General features: G+C 43.2%; 1 protein-coding gene across 5 annotated transcripts in view; it reads right to left on the bottom strand.

The window, feature by feature from the left end:
• The window catches only part of DAB1 (DAB adaptor protein 1), a 1,124,084-nt gene that overhangs the window by 392,202 nt on the left and 716,320 nt on the right, over positions 1-15,562 (bottom strand). Inside the window, exon 1 of one of the 5 annotated variants that reach the window (XM_080658161.1) lies at positions 8,930-9,184. The exons of 3 other annotated variants lie outside the window; for them this stretch is intronic. The gene's annotated coding sequence lies outside the window, so the exon portion shown is untranslated. Of the gene's footprint in view, positions 1-8,667; positions 8,860-8,929; positions 9,185-15,562 lie in introns of those variants that run through there. One more of the 5 variants, XM_080658160.1, reaches the window with a different exon arrangement.

Consider the following 15,562-nt stretch of genomic DNA (forward strand, 5'->3'; position numbering starts at 1 on the left):
CTCTCATTCTGCTATCTGCTGGACTTTACCACTACTCCTCCCAAAACTACTGGGAGAAATCGGTACCAGGGCAACCAAAGACAGAAACCCTAAGGGTAGATTCTCTGCCATGATCAACTTCAATCCTGTGGGAAAAGCTTACCTGCTCTGTCCCATAATGACCATGCTTTAGTACAAAAAGCCTCTCAAAGTGAACCTGGAAGTCTTCCACTTTCTCTCCCCTCTCATTCTTTCAACCCTGAAGCCCTCAGCAACATTCTAATGTTCATTCTACATGTTGATATGTATACAGTGATATATGATAGGATAGGAAAATAGAAAAGGGAAATGTCAACCAAATAGGACATATGTTTTAGATTATGTGAGCTTTTTCAAGAGGATGTCCCTCACATACGTCAACTTGTGTTGGAATGAGAGTGCCTAATTGTAACATTCTGTCACTAATAGTAAGTTACTTTTCGGGGACCCTAAGGATAGGACCCCCAAAGTACTTAGTGTCCAAGTGTTGAGTAATTAATTAGCATTGTAATTTACACGTTTCCTTTTTGATGGAAAGCATTTATATTTATCATGTTTTTCTGTAATGGAAGTAGATACCTCCACTGAATCAGCCATTTAACAGGACAGATTTGGGTAAGTAGTTCTTGTCAATGATTCTAAAGATGTCAAGAAAACCCTGCCGTGACTTTCAATAGATGACTGTTACTATTCATTTCCAAATCCAGATTACAAAATAAAGAACTGCAACAAAACAATATGTTTTCAAGATCACTGATTGCAAAGCATTTCAATACTGTCAATGAAAAACAATTTATCCCAATCTTTTTATCTACATGAACTTAATGAACCACATCAGACTACACACATTTAATTCATTGCAATCCAGCAGAAATTTGTTGAGTTATCAACTACATTTCAGGAACTGTTGTTCAAAGGAGAAGCCACATTCCCTTCCCCTAAAGAACTTATAAATGTCCTTCACTGGACATTTATTGGATAAAAAACTGTTTCTTATTGTCTCTGTTGTGGTGAGCTTTAAACTGGATGAGAGGTCAATGGAATTCTTTGTGTGGCCCTCTGAAAAGCATATTCAAAAGAAATATATGGAATGACAAACATCACATTTAGGATAGTGGTTACCTCTGGCAGGAGGGAAAGATATGATCAGGGAGAGGGTACTAAATGGCTTCAATTGTATGGCTTTATTTCTTAAGCTGAGTTATGGTACAGAGTTGTTTGTTTTTTACAGTATTGTTTATGTTCTTTGTATGTGTTAATGTACTATACTATATTTCAAATCACACATTACTTTCATGATAAAATTAATTAATTGCTGTTCCTAAGAAACCTAAGTGATTACTTACAAACATTTTCTCTAATCTATCTCATAAGACAGTGGTCGGCAAACTCATTAGTTAACAGAGCGGCAAACCGCGGCTCACGAGCCGCATGTGACTCGCGAGCCAGCCGCAGTTTGCCGACCACTGTCATAAGACATTGTTGAAGTGGCTCCTTGAAATCAAAGGCTCTATGACAAATAAGTTTGGAAACTTTTTTTAAATTTTTTTATTGATATTTTTAGATAAAGAGAGGAAGGGACAGGGATAGAGAGATAGAAACATCAATGATGATAATCATCCAGTGCCTTCTCCACACCCCCTACTGGGGATTGAGCCCAAAACCCAAGCATGTGCCCTGACCAGGAATGGAACCAGTGACCTATTGGTTCCTGGGTTGATGCTCAACCCCTGAGCATGATTCTATTGGGGGACACTCGTGCTCTCAGGAACATAGTTTTGGGAAATGCTCTATAAAATCACCCATTTTAACCACATATTCTATATGACAGCCACACACAGTGAACTTTCATGCCCACCTGTATTTACCCATGTAATTCTTTCAGTCTGGAATGGCTTCAATCCCTGAGAAACTTCTGGTCCCCCTTTAGCTTCCAGCTGAAATGCAATCTGTGATAACTTCCCCACCCTTTCCTTTCTCCAGGTGGAACAAATTACTCCTCTGGAAGCTTCCAGTGCTGAACAGATATTTTTCTGTACCACATCTCACACTGAAGCAGTTATTTATGCTGGAGGCCAGGTGCCTAGATGGCCAAGACTATACCTTTGCATGTTGGCACTGCTCACAATGCCTAGTACAGTACAGAGCCACAGCAGGCACACAGTAGGTGCTCATTAAATATGTGTCAAATGGACATAGAAGTGATGTCTATGAGGATGACTGGCTTCCTCAAATTCCCAGTTCCTCTCAATACATATTCATAACTTTTTAGTCTTTATTGTCAATTGTGGCACTAAGAAGAAACAAACACACACCAGGACTGAAAGAGAGACAAACTCTGAGGCAGAGACAAGGAAGAGAAAGGAATGGCCTAACTGATGGTTAGTGAACCGATAAATCATGCGACAAGCAAGAAACAGAGAGAATGACCAACAGAGAGAGTCAGAAATTGGCATGAAGCTCGCAGCCAATACACAGGGTTGGTAACTTTACAAGACTCATGGCAAGCAGGCAACACCGCTGACTTGGGTTCACTCTGAATGTGTCACCTCCATCTGAGAGGGCCCTCCTCTCATTTTTATCCCCTAAGCTAAACAACCATCTTCGCCACCACAGAACTTTTATCATTTTAACTTTGAGTTCTTCTGTTCAGCAGAATTTTATTTGTTTTCCTTTTTCTTTATGAGAATCCCCCACTGGCACTGTAGATTGGTTGTATGTCGGGTTCAAATAAAATAAAATAATAATAATAATGACAATAAAAGCAAGCTGGCAATTTCTTTCCAAAAGAATATGCTGCATATTTCATGAACTAGAAGCCAGAGGAGTTTTGTGATTCCTGAACCAAAACCTTTCCACATCTGAGGACTAAATGGAAGAAATATACAAAGAGCATCTCACAGAAAAGGAAACCTGATCATTTGTGCTTCAACCTAAGGGAAATGTTCAAGTGATTCATTGACTTAATGTTTATTTTTTTAGCACAGGTTCCCATCTTGCATAGACTGAGTTCAGTGCTCATTTTCATGTATATAAATGTACTGCCAGAGGAGCGCTTTCATTTTCCTACTGGATACTCTTTTTTTTTTCAAAACAGAACATCCGGCTGGCTCCTGCTCTTAGCCTGGCACTACCTCCATGCTTCCACGTTCTATTTATATTTTCAAGCCACTTCTCTGTCCTGGTATAAGAGGCAATCTGGTCCTGAAGAAGGAGCACTGGACAAAGAGTGCAATAATTCTGGGTTCTGATAGTGTCTCTCAGGTGTGAAGTTATGTATCTCCCCGAGCCTGGTTTGTTTTCCAATCCATAAATTGGGAGAGATGACTATTCTGCTTCTAAAATTCAACCAAATAGTCATTTTATTTCCCTGAAAGTAATTGCTGAAAAGTGCAATGGTATGGAGATTTTAGCATTATGTGTACATCAAAATTCTTTTCACTAAGAGGAAAAATGTTCAAGAAATATTTCCAGTATGCTAAACAAAACTTCTGCCTGAAATGCTGAAATATATCTCTTATGCTGTACCCAGTGAGTAGGAAAAAAAAAAAAAAAAAAAAAAAAAAAAAAAAGATACTATTGGGATACTCAAGGCCCAGGATATCAGTTACAAATAGAAAACATTTTATCGGGGAAGGATTTACCTCATTTGAAAGATACCATTAATAGCTAAATAAAATTAACATGCTAGGTACTATTCTAAGCACTTTTGTTAAATCCTATAATCCCTACAACAATCTTATATGGCAGGTGCTGTTATCCTATATAATAAAAGCCTAATATGCAAATTGTCCCCTCAACCAGTTCTGCTGGGAGTTTGACCACTTGCTATGATGTGCACTACCACCAGGGGGCAGCGTGGAACATGGTGGGTGTTGGTGATGCTGCACTGGCAGCGGGCAGCAGTGGAGACACTGCAGGCGCCCATGGGCCTCAATGACAGTGGGACCAGGAGGGATGGTGGAGCAGGTGAGTGGGCAGTGCCAGGCCAAGGCGGGTGCAAGCCACTGGTCGCCAGGCGGGGGCCCGATGCCATGCCCATCTGATCACAGGGCAACCGGTGGTGGTGGCAAGGGGGTGGCGCTGGTGCCCTGCTCCCTCAGCACCTGGGAGCCCGGCAGCAGTGGGGCAATCAGCGGGGTGATCAACTAGGCCAGTGGTCCACAAACTGCAGCTCACGAGCCACATGCAGCTCTTTGGCCCCTTGAGTTTTTTGCAAAGGCCAATTTAGGAGTACCCTAATTAAATTAAAAACAATGTACCTACCTATATAGTTTAAGTTTAAAAAATTTGGCTTCCAAAAGAAATTTCAATCGTTGTACTGTTGATATTTGTCTCTGTTGACTAATGAGTTTGCCGACCACTGAACTAGGCCATAGGGCCTGGCATGCAGCGACCAGTGGCAGTGGCAGTGGCAGTGGCAGTGGGGGGATAGGGTGGGGCGGGGGGAGGGAGCAGGCTGCCGGGGGAAGGGAGGGAGTAGCCAGCCGGCAGCCGCTTGGGACCCTACCAGTGCACAAATTTCGTCCACTGGGCCTCCAGTTTTATTATAAAGAAAAGTGAAGCACAGAGAAGTAAAATAAGTTGGTCAGGACCACACAGCTGGCAGGGCTGGGGGAGCTGAGGTCTGAACCCAGCAGTCTAGCACCCATGTCCAGACATCTAATCACCTGTTACACCACTATTGCCCATTAAATTTTACAACTCCCCTGAGAGATGGCTGAGGTCACCTCCCCACTCAGAGGCAGCATAATACAGTGATTAGGGCAGCTTTGAACCAGAATGCTTGGATTCAAATCCTAGTTCTATATCTTCCCAGCTGTGTTGGTAACCTTGGGCCAGTTACCAACTCTCTGTTCCCCAGTTTCCAACTCTCTGTTCCCCAGTTTCCTTATCAATCAAATGGAAATGAGAATACAAGTATTTACTTCCTAGGGTTATTTAAAGAATAAATTACTAGAGGTGGGGCTATAAGAGGTCAGTGGGAGAAAGGGGACATATGTCCTATGTAATACTTCAACCATAAATATTTTTTAAAAGAAGAATTTTCCATCCTGCATGGCTCAGTGGTTGAGCATCAACCTATGAACCAGGAGATCATGGTTTGATTCCTGGTCAGTTCAGGACACATGCCCGGGTTGTGGGTTCAATCCCCAGTGTGAGGCCTGCAGGAGGCAGCCAATCAATGACTTTCTCTCATCATTGATGTTTCTATCTCTTTCCCTCTCCCTTCCTCTCTGAAATCAAGAAAAAATTTTTTTAAAAATAATAAAAATGTAAAAAGAATAAATAATTCAAAGTGCTTAAAAGGATACCTGATTCTTAGTAAGTATTCCATAAAGTTGAATTATTCTTGTTTTTATTAATAAGATAATTGATTTGCCAAACATGACAATTCAGAAAGTACCTGAATTCAACCCTGGCCTTTCAATCCCAAATGCTATATGCTCTCTCCACAGTAGAATCTCATGCTCTCTATTGCTAACGGTTACCCTTCTCCTGAAATCCTGCCAAAGCACCCAATGAGACTTTTTTCCCTCTATAAAATTGCTCAAAGATCCACAGGTAGATAATATTGCCCCTGTTTTGCAAATGATGAAACTGAGGTTTTGAGAGTGACTTACTATCCTCCATCACTAGTGGACATTGTCACAGTAAGCCCTCAAAAGCATTGAAAGTTCCTGACAGCAGCCTACAATTTTTAAAAGGGCCATCTAAAAGACATAAATTGTGATTTTTCTTGCTTTGTTAGCTTTGTTAGTTTCAGAAAAGGATTAAATTTCAGCAAAAACAAAATGTTTGACTTGATTGAATTATCAAAATGAAATGCTGCCTAAATTAGATTCTTCATTTGCCTGCAGGATAGCTCTAGGCATCTGAAATCCACCAACTGCAATTTGCAAGATGGGTACTATCGGGTACCATGCCAAACACCCACCCATTTCAGAAAAATTACTCTGAGGGCAAAGGGGGAGTGAAGCGGCAGATTCCTGTCTGGCTTTGGGAGAAGAAAATGAACAATGAGTGATACCATCTCTTCCTGGCAGCCTCACACAATGGTATGCCTTGCAAAGGAAACATACTGTGAAACAGCTTGAGAGATGAGCTTCATCAACAATACGTAATTTTTATTCAGATTTTATTGTTGAATACAATGCACATGATTAAATGTTTCAGATACGCCTATTCAACCCGTAAGCAAACCACCAAAGGAAAAAAAAAACTTATAAAAACCATCTTCTAAATTTACTGTACGAAGAGCTCTAATTGCCAACTTGATGTGTAGAACTGAATTCCCACTTGAGAGGGGCACCTTCCCAAGCAGGTAGTAACAACACGTCTGCACTTCCCACCTCGGCCTCTTCTCTCATCCCTTTGGATCCTCTCAGCGTGGCCAAATAGTTCCAATGTCACTCTTTCAAATCACCGCATTTTGAACTTCCTAAACCTTTAAGAGGGCCTCTATGTATGGAAAAGAACAATAGTGCTTCAAAAGCCACGTCGGAGAGTACTCAGATACTCCATTTGAATGCCAGGGTTTCAATCAAAGACATCAGCAGATGATTTCTGATTGCTTAGAAGTTGACTTTTACACAGCTTTTGATTAGGTCGCCCTTCTCAATAGGAAATCAAGAAAATCCTTGATCCCTTTTAGATTCCCGAATTATCAACAAGCCTTGTCAGGATAGGTAGTGAGAGAGATGGGGTGGGGGTTGGGGGAGGGGTGTTCCTACTCCAGCCAACCTCTCCCTCCCCCAACTCCCCGGTATCTCTCCCAGAGCCAGTGTGATACAGGGTTCCATTTAGTATCACTCCTCATTGAGATAACAAAAACAATGGGTGCTAATTCAGGGGGTGGGGATGGTTTGTAATGTTATGGATTTCCCAAAGACCTATAATTGGTGCATAAATGTACAGACATGAACAGGATAATTAGGGAGTTGTGGACGTAAGCTACCTTTAATTTATATGATTACTTAAAAATATGTTAAGCATTATAAAGTGTCAGCCGAACCCCCACAAGGCCTTTATTCAAAACCATAAACATTGTGAAAGTGTGTCGAAGGGGCCAGGAGAGGAGAGGAAGGAGGGCCAAGGGTCAGCGGATCCTGGCTCTGGCGTCCCAGCCACTCGCCCAGAACTTCATTGTTGCTCCCATCTCAGAGAACCCGCCCGTCCACCCCACTCAGGAGCAGCAAAAGGCGCGCTCTCTTCTGCAAGCTTTCCACTCGTCCCTCTTTCTAAAGGAGCTAAGCCCAGGAGTGCACCGGCATCCACACACCTGCAGGCGCGCACCCACGCGGGCACTCACCCCGCCCTCGCCGCCCGCACTCGCGGCAGCGCACGGATGCCCACGCTGCGGCGCTCTCCGCCTCGCCCGCCGCCGCTGAGCACCCAGCTCGAGCCCCGCCGCGGTGGCACAGCGCCTGGGCCTCCCCACCCCTACCCCATTCCTTCAGACTCTCCCAGCACAGGCGGAAGTACCCAGGCAGACCCCCAACAATGAAGACTTGTGTGAGGCAGTTGGGGGTGGAGGCGAGTTTACAGGGAGTGAGACATACACAGTCTGGCGAGTCCCGGAGGCAGCTACACAGAAGCTAAGTGGCGTGGGCCGCGAGAGTCAGCCTCCCCTGGTGCACCCCCCCCCCCCCCCCCAATTCCTCGGCCCAGTCCACAAGCAACAGCAGAAAAAAAGGGAGAGGAGGAGCTTTAAAAGGTGCACAGAAAAGATGGGCCCTCCCACCAGGGGTCACAATAATACTTCCCGGGACGGAGACAGAGGGGGGAGGAAGAGTCCGGGCTGCAGCAACCACCGCCGTTTTGAAACATACTTTGTACATTTCAAAATGTACATCCAATGGCCCCTTGACGACGCCGCGGCACAACCTCCCCCCATCGCTGACTCCCTGACTCCAGGTTTTCCCCACGCCTTAGCCCTCCTCTCAGGGCTTCTTTACGAGCCAAACGGCAGGGATTTTAAAGTTTCCCTAGTAGAAGAAGAAAAAACAAAGCCCCCCACAAAACCCTGAGGTCTGCATCAGAAGCAGAGCGCGGAGTCTGTCGGGGCGGCGTGGGACTGCGGAGTGGAATGGAGGTGGGGGGCGCGACAGAGAACTGAGCCCATGGAGGACTCAGGGAAGAGCTGGGGTCCGAGGAGACACGGAGTGTAGCCCTGTGCCTGCGAAGGCGTTACTGAGATAGGTCCGTTCTCCCACAGGTCGGGGCAGACGAGCGCTGCCCAGGTGTAGGGAAGTGAAAAGCGGCGAGTAAGAAAGAGGGTCCGTCCGGGGCACGCCGCTAGCGAGGCGGGGAGGAGGGTTCGGGAGCACCGGTAGCTTCAGGAGTGGGAGAAAAGAGTGGAGCCGAAAGCGCAGGAGGAAGAAGGGTGCAGGGAGTCCCGGAGAGAGAGGAGTGTTTCGGGTGAGCAGGGGTGGAAAGGGAATCGCGCGTGGTCGGAAGTAAGGAGAATAAGGGTTATGGGGAGACCCACAAGGAAGGCGCAAAGGTCTCCCCTTCCCCCAGCGAGAAACTGCAGCAGCCTTCCGCACAGCACCCCTAGCCAAACTCCTAAGAGGGGAGCCCCAGGAGCCTCCCTCCGCCCCTGGGGGCCCCGGGTGTCCCGGCGCTGTGTTCCAGCCCGCGCCTCACCTCGGCTTGCTGCGAGCATCCTCCTCCGCTGCCGCAGCCGCCCGGGAAGCGACTCCCCATTCCCGGCGAGCGGCGGCACTCAGGCGCGCTCTCCAGCCCGGGGAAGCCCGGGCGAGCGTGGAGCTGAGTCCATCCTCCCCTAGAGCCACGGGCCTCGCGTCAGAGCTGGGGGAGGAGACCGCCCCGCGTGCAGACCCGCCTCCTCCCGCAGCCCCCGCCCCACCCACCGCACACCCACAGGGCGCCCTGTAGCGCCGCTCACCTGCTGGCTCGGGGCTGCAGCCTCAGGTCCGCTCGCCACGCGCCCCTGGCTCGGACCTCGCGGCTCCCGCTCCCGCTCCCGCCCGGGCGCCTCCCGCGCCACCCGAGCTTAACTGAGTCGGGGTGGCGAGGAGGAGGAGAAGGAGGAGGAAGAGCGAGCCAGCGAGAGAGCGGGGGCGCCGCGGTTTGCAGGCGCGCCTGTGGACCCGTTGCGCTCACTTCGCATCCCGGCGCGGAGAGAGAGCCCGGCCTGAGTGCCCGTCCCCGCCCCCGCTGTGCGGGCGGGTGGAGGGGTGAGGGAGAGAAGGGGGAAAAGCTATCCGACTTGGGTTTTACCAAGTGTCCAGTGTTTTCGTCACCATCACCACCAGCAGCCCCCGCCTGGCCTCCCTCATTTTTCCCTAGGGCCTACTCTTTTATCCAAGCCTCCCGACGATCGCACACCCAAATATCCACAGTGCCAGAGGGCTAACACTAAAACGGAGGTCCGGCGAGGGCGTGTTGCCCCCACATCCCTTGGCGGGAGGGGGCGCTAGCTCCCAGCGGTCAAACCTGGTTTGGCAGCTTTGGTCCTCACTGAGGTTTCCCAGGTTAAATTGGGTGGGGGTGTAATCAATTTATTTTTCCTAGCAAGGGATTCCTGCCCCTGAGAGTGTGCAGGCCTAGGTTAACCCCAACTCTTCTCCTTCCTCTCCACCTTCCCCACACCCTTTCTTAGAATCCTGGAAGAGCAAAAGCCTCAGATTAGAACAGGAGCAGAGGGCCTGAGCTCCCTACTTCTGGTCTTAGTTCACAAAGATTCAATAAATGACAGAAAATATTGCGTTGGTCTGGAAATTTTTCTACCCTGAGACTGGATTCAACTCCAGTAAATGCCTGTTGTGATATACTGGCCTCCAGCGACCCAAATGCCAGGTGTGGGAGGAAAATCAAATCAAGGACTGCCCCATTGGAGCAGGAGGAAAGAGAGAGAGAGAGAGAGAGAGAGAGAGAGAGAGAGAGAGAGAGAGAGAGAGAGGTGCAACAGTTCCTTAAAAAGTTTATTTTGATCCTTTTTAGGAGCCACACTCCTGCCTTCCAGCTGTGTAATAATAAAGCTAATGTGGTGGATTTGAGTTTTGTTTTTTCCTCCCCTCATAGCTTCTGTCACTCACCCACGAAATTTAATGAAGTATTTAGGGTTATTACCTCCAGAGTCAATGGGCTAAAAATATTTAGCCTAATGCACTCCTTGTGGAGCCAATAGGTCCCTGCCTGGTACATACAAAGTCATGGAGAGACCCTCCCTTTCTCCACAAAATTCACGACCCATTAAACTTATTCCGTAATAACAGCTTCTGTACAAATGGAGGCACCAGCTAACCGAGGCTGTCATGCACCTCCTGAAAAGATAGCAATTTACACAGAGACAAGAAAAATGTGAGAGGTCATGGGCAGGATGCAATCTTGGGAGAATAGTTGATCAGAGGCAACTCCCAACAAGGTGGGAGGGAGGTGTACACCACCCCCCCCCCTTTGATAGATGTTTCTATTTCTGGGTGTGACCAGCTAATCTAATGGTGGCTCAAGTCTCTCCAACTTTACCTTAGGTAATCAAACATAGGTCTAACTCTCCATTGGTCCTACCAAAAAACATCCTAAAGCTTGTCACTGCTCTAGGGGACAGTCAGGGGACATCAAAATCATTTACCATATATGCATTTTAAGACCCTGAATATGAGAGTTGTTGCCTTCACTGCCCCCTACCCCCTTCCACCTTGTTATGTTTTCCATTGACAATATGATTCCAGAATTGAAGGGAGTGTGAGACACTGAGTTGGCCCAGTAATAGAAATGGAAGAGGCTTGTGTAAAACTCTATCTCTATTCAGTGTTGGACAATGTCCACCATGAAACTGAGCAAATTCCCATTAAATCCAACAGGGGCAATAAGCTGCAGCTGCTCCCAACTCCCAGGTAAAAGAAGGCATAATATATAGATTCTAACTGCATACAAGTGCCCAAGGACCCAATAGTCTACTGGTTCAGTCACACCAAATTTTAAAGTACTATTTTAACGTATTATGCTAAATATGTCAAGAATCAACTCATCCAAAATTGAGGGTGTCTTTTCTTTTTTCCTCATTTAAATAACAATGTCGTTTGTATGAAGTATAGCATAAGGAAAAAATCAGTATGCATCCCTTTATCATCTACTCTGAGAAACAACAAAGTGATAAGAATAGCAAAGATGTATATGTATTATTGCTTATTATGTGCCAGGCACCTTTCTGGGGACTTTCCATAACTTAACTCATTTAACCTTCGCTGTCGCCCAATGAGAAAGGTACTCTAATTAGTGTATACTGGATAGAATATAGACTGGACTCTGATGGGCTTGAGTCATCTTTGACAAGTTGCTTACCTCTCTGAATTTCAAATTCTCAATTCTCCAGCGGTGATAACCGCTTGGTGAGACACCTGCTTCATGAGACTGCTGTGAGCCTTCAATGAGATAATGCATTGGACATGGCAGAATCAGAGTAAGTCACATCTCTTTCCAGAATAATTCCAAACCAGTTCACTGTAATCATCAACATTAACGGAGTCCATTCTATATATCAGGCACTGTGCTAGGCATTGAGAATAATGATGATCAATCAGAAACAGATCCTGCCCTTGAAAAACTCAGTCAGGTGGATTAAAAACATGGACATGAGCAGCATGCAGATGGGCAAAAAGTTTTATTGAACTTCACGTAATTCATCCCCATGCACATGGTTCTCAAGATACTCAGAGAGGCAACCTGTTTAAGTGCTGTTTGAGACTGACCCATGATTGAAAGCAAAACCATATGTCAGAAATCATAAATCCAACTAGTAGTAACTCCTCCTACAAAGAAAGGGATGCAAAGTAGCACATTTTGTGTATTCAATATTTAAAAATCTGTTTCTTTCTATAATTGTTTGAAATATACCTCTCATTGGATGGAGCATAATAAAATGAGTTTGTGCTGTAAGATTTGAGGGTTTCAAACACAAATTACTACATAGCCACTATTTATTAGTTTATAATGCATGCATATTCCAGGAATATGTTAATATTTCTGTACACATAAAGGCTCTCAAATTAATAAAATTGCTAATAATGTTCAGTAGGAACATTTCTATCAAGCTTATGAGAGACATCATGTGTTCAAAGTATACTAACATATAGAATGCACAAATATCAAAGGTTAATCATAAAGGTACATAAACCTCTAACAGTCCTTATCATTCAAGTTCATGTTCAAACTCAGATTATATTCACTTATTCAAAAATATTTACTGATTGCTTACTCTATACTAGACACAATGTTAGGCATTGGCAGAGAAGAAAAAGATATCAAAAGAATTTAAACAACTCATAGCCATGTGAAGGAAACACACCATCATATTGCATTGTGATAAATGCTATGATAATACTAAGTACAGAATGTTATAGGCACATCAACTAGGAGTATTTTAACCCAGGGTAGTATGTTAAGAATGAGATAATGAGATAATGCATTGGACGTTATTTCAAGAATGAGGAAGGGATGTCATCTTGAAAGATAACAAGTAACCAGATAAAACAGGGAAGGATATCAGGCAAAGAAAAGAGACCCTGTGAAGGCATAAAAGAGAGTCTTCTCTGGGGGTGGCTGTATTTGACTCTGGCGGGGGGGGAGGAGGAAAAAATTGTAAAGCGTCTGGTTTGCCATGCTTAGGACTCTAGAATTTAGGGGTCCACTTTTAAAAAGCAAGAAAAATATTTAGAAACCCTTACATTATCCACATTTCAGATGCTTTTCTTATATGCCCTAGACATAAGTAAAATATCCAACTGATATTTTTCTTCTGAGGTAAAAAAAAGCAATGAATAGAATTTCTATGTGGCTTCATCAAAATAGAAGACCCCTTCTTTCATGAAACTGGCCTTGCTTGCTTCCAGGGAAAGGTTGAGGGGCAGCACTGCTGAACTGGACTCTGGTTTGCAGCCTCTATAAATAGCACTCCTTTTATTTTTCCAAAGAGGGGGTGGAGGAGAGTAGCAACACTGCAATTGAATTTATGCCACCAATCTGCTCATATTAGCTAAATGCACAGTAGAAACAAAGTGGAGAGCTAAAGTGATTGTTACATGGCTCTTAAGTCCGAATACACCCCCCCCATGTTTTTTTTCACTCATAAAGTGGACTTTAAGGTGATGTTAGTACTTGAAAATAGGAGTAGACTAAAAGCTATCAGAAAATGACTGAGTTTCTGATGCTTAGTGTGTATGGAACAGAGAAGAATCGGCACACCATGCAGCATAGTTGCCATGAATTTTGTGGCTAATATGTTAAATGTATGACAGGTATTTATTGTTTGCCTCTATGGTGCCATTCCTCCTTCTTCTGTAAACAATGTTCATCTTTCTTTGGGGAACCAGTCCAACACCAAATAATATTTTTTTTTTTCTATTTAGTTCTGGTAGAGCTGATTCTACCTGCCCCATCAGCTCCAGGGTTGGATAGTACAACGCATTTTTTTTTTTTTTTTTGCCACAATTCAGGGATGGTCAAATGATTAACCTGTATAATTTTGAGACAGCAATTGGGACAATACTGTCTCTTTACCACTGGACTGGAAACTGGAAAGATATTAAGTCTGTACCTGCAGGAGCCCATTCCATAAGAAAAATCATTTAGAGCATGAAACTAACAGTAGAAAAAGAGACTAAGATTTTTTAAAAATAGAGATTTATGAGGACATTGTTGAAGGGGTTTAATTTAGCCATGCCTGAAGCCAACTACTATTCCCTCTACCCAGATTTTTCAGTTACATCAGCCCAAATATTCCCTCTATTACTTAAGCCAATTTGAGTCCCCCCCCCCATTTTTGATCAAAATAATTTTGTCTAATATTCCAAGTATTGCATAAGAAACTTTCTATATGTTATCCAATTTAATACTTTAAAAAAAAACAATGCTATTTGTATATATTTATACTTGGCCTTGTTCTAAGAACATGAACTCCCATTTTACAGGTTAGAAATAAACTCAGGAGGTTAAATATTTTACTCAAAGTTAAACAGCTGGTCAGACAGACAGAAAAATTGAAATGAAATTTATAATAGTATAACACAAAATACTTAGGAATAAATTGAGCAAACGTTGTACAAGGTTTATGTACCAAAACTTGTAAAATATTGATGAAAACAAAGAAGACCCAAATAAATGGATAGACATACCATGTTCATGGTTTAGAAAACTCAATACTGATAAGATGTCAGTTCTCCCCAAATTGAACTACACATTTAACACAATCCTAATAAAAATTTCAACTCACTTTCTCAAGAAATTGATAAGCTAATTCTAAAATGTATATAGGAATGCAACGGGGCTTGGAATAGCCAAAACAATCCTGAGAGAAGAGCGAAGTTGAGAGCTTATCCTACCTGATTTCAACACTTACTATAAAGCTACAATAATTAAGACAGTATGGTATTAGCTTTAAGGATAGATAAATTGATCAATGGAACCGAGTAGAGAATCCAGAAATAGACCATATACAGTCAATTGACATTTATTTTTTCTACAAAAGGCCAATGCAATTTATAAAGGAAAAGAAAAATATTTAAAACATGGTACTGGGGTAACTGTATAAACATATGGAAAAACATTAACCTCAATCCCTTCCCCACACCATATATGGAGTAAAATGTAATTGCTAAAATGCTAAAGTTCTAGAGGAGAACCTTAGGGAGTATCTTTACAATTTGGAGGTATGCACAGATTTCTTAGAGATGACACAAAATCATTGAAAAAATGATAAATTGGACTTCATCAAAATTTCAAATGTGTGTTGATCGAATGACAACATTAAGAAAATTAATGGTAAACTACAAACCTGGAGAAAATATTAACAATACATATATTAGACAAATGACCTGAATCCAGAAAATGGAAAGGACTTCTACACATTAGTAATTAAAATGGACAGAACATTTAAATAGACACTTTCCAAAAGAAGATATATGAATGGCCAGTAGGCACATAAAAAGGTATTCAACATCATTAAAAATATGCCAATAAAACTGTAAGGAGATATGACTTCACACCCACTAAAATGGCTGAAGTTGGAAAGACTGACAACATTAAATATTGGTGAGGATGTAGAGCTCTCATAAATTGCTGATGAAAGTGTAAAATGGCATTACCATTTTGGAAAATTACCTGTCACTTTCTTACCAAGTTAAGCACACATCTACCCTATGAGCAATTATAGGTATATCTCTCTTAGGTATTTACCCAAAAGAAATAAAGCATGTGTACTAAAAAGTATAGCGGCTTTATTCCCAATAGGTCAAACTAGAAACAAATGTCTTTCCACAGTAGAATGAATAAACAGATTGCAGAATATCATACAGTGGAATACTACTCAGCAAGTAAACACACTACTACTGACCATATGCAGCAAAATGGATGAATCTTAAAAACATATTGTGAAAAATGCCAAACAGATCAAACTACTCTCAAGATTTATGCATTTTTAATATTTTCATTTTATCTCAATTTAAAAGATTAAAAAGCAAGCATAGAAAAAGAGGAGCATATTATACTTTCAATATAAAGAGTACTCTATGTCACACAT

The sequence above is a fragment of the Plecotus auritus genome (assembly GCF_963455305.1).
Source record: "Plecotus auritus genome assembly, chromosome: 2".
Classification (NCBI taxonomy): Eukaryota; Metazoa; Chordata; class Mammalia; order Chiroptera; family Vespertilionidae; genus Plecotus; species Plecotus auritus.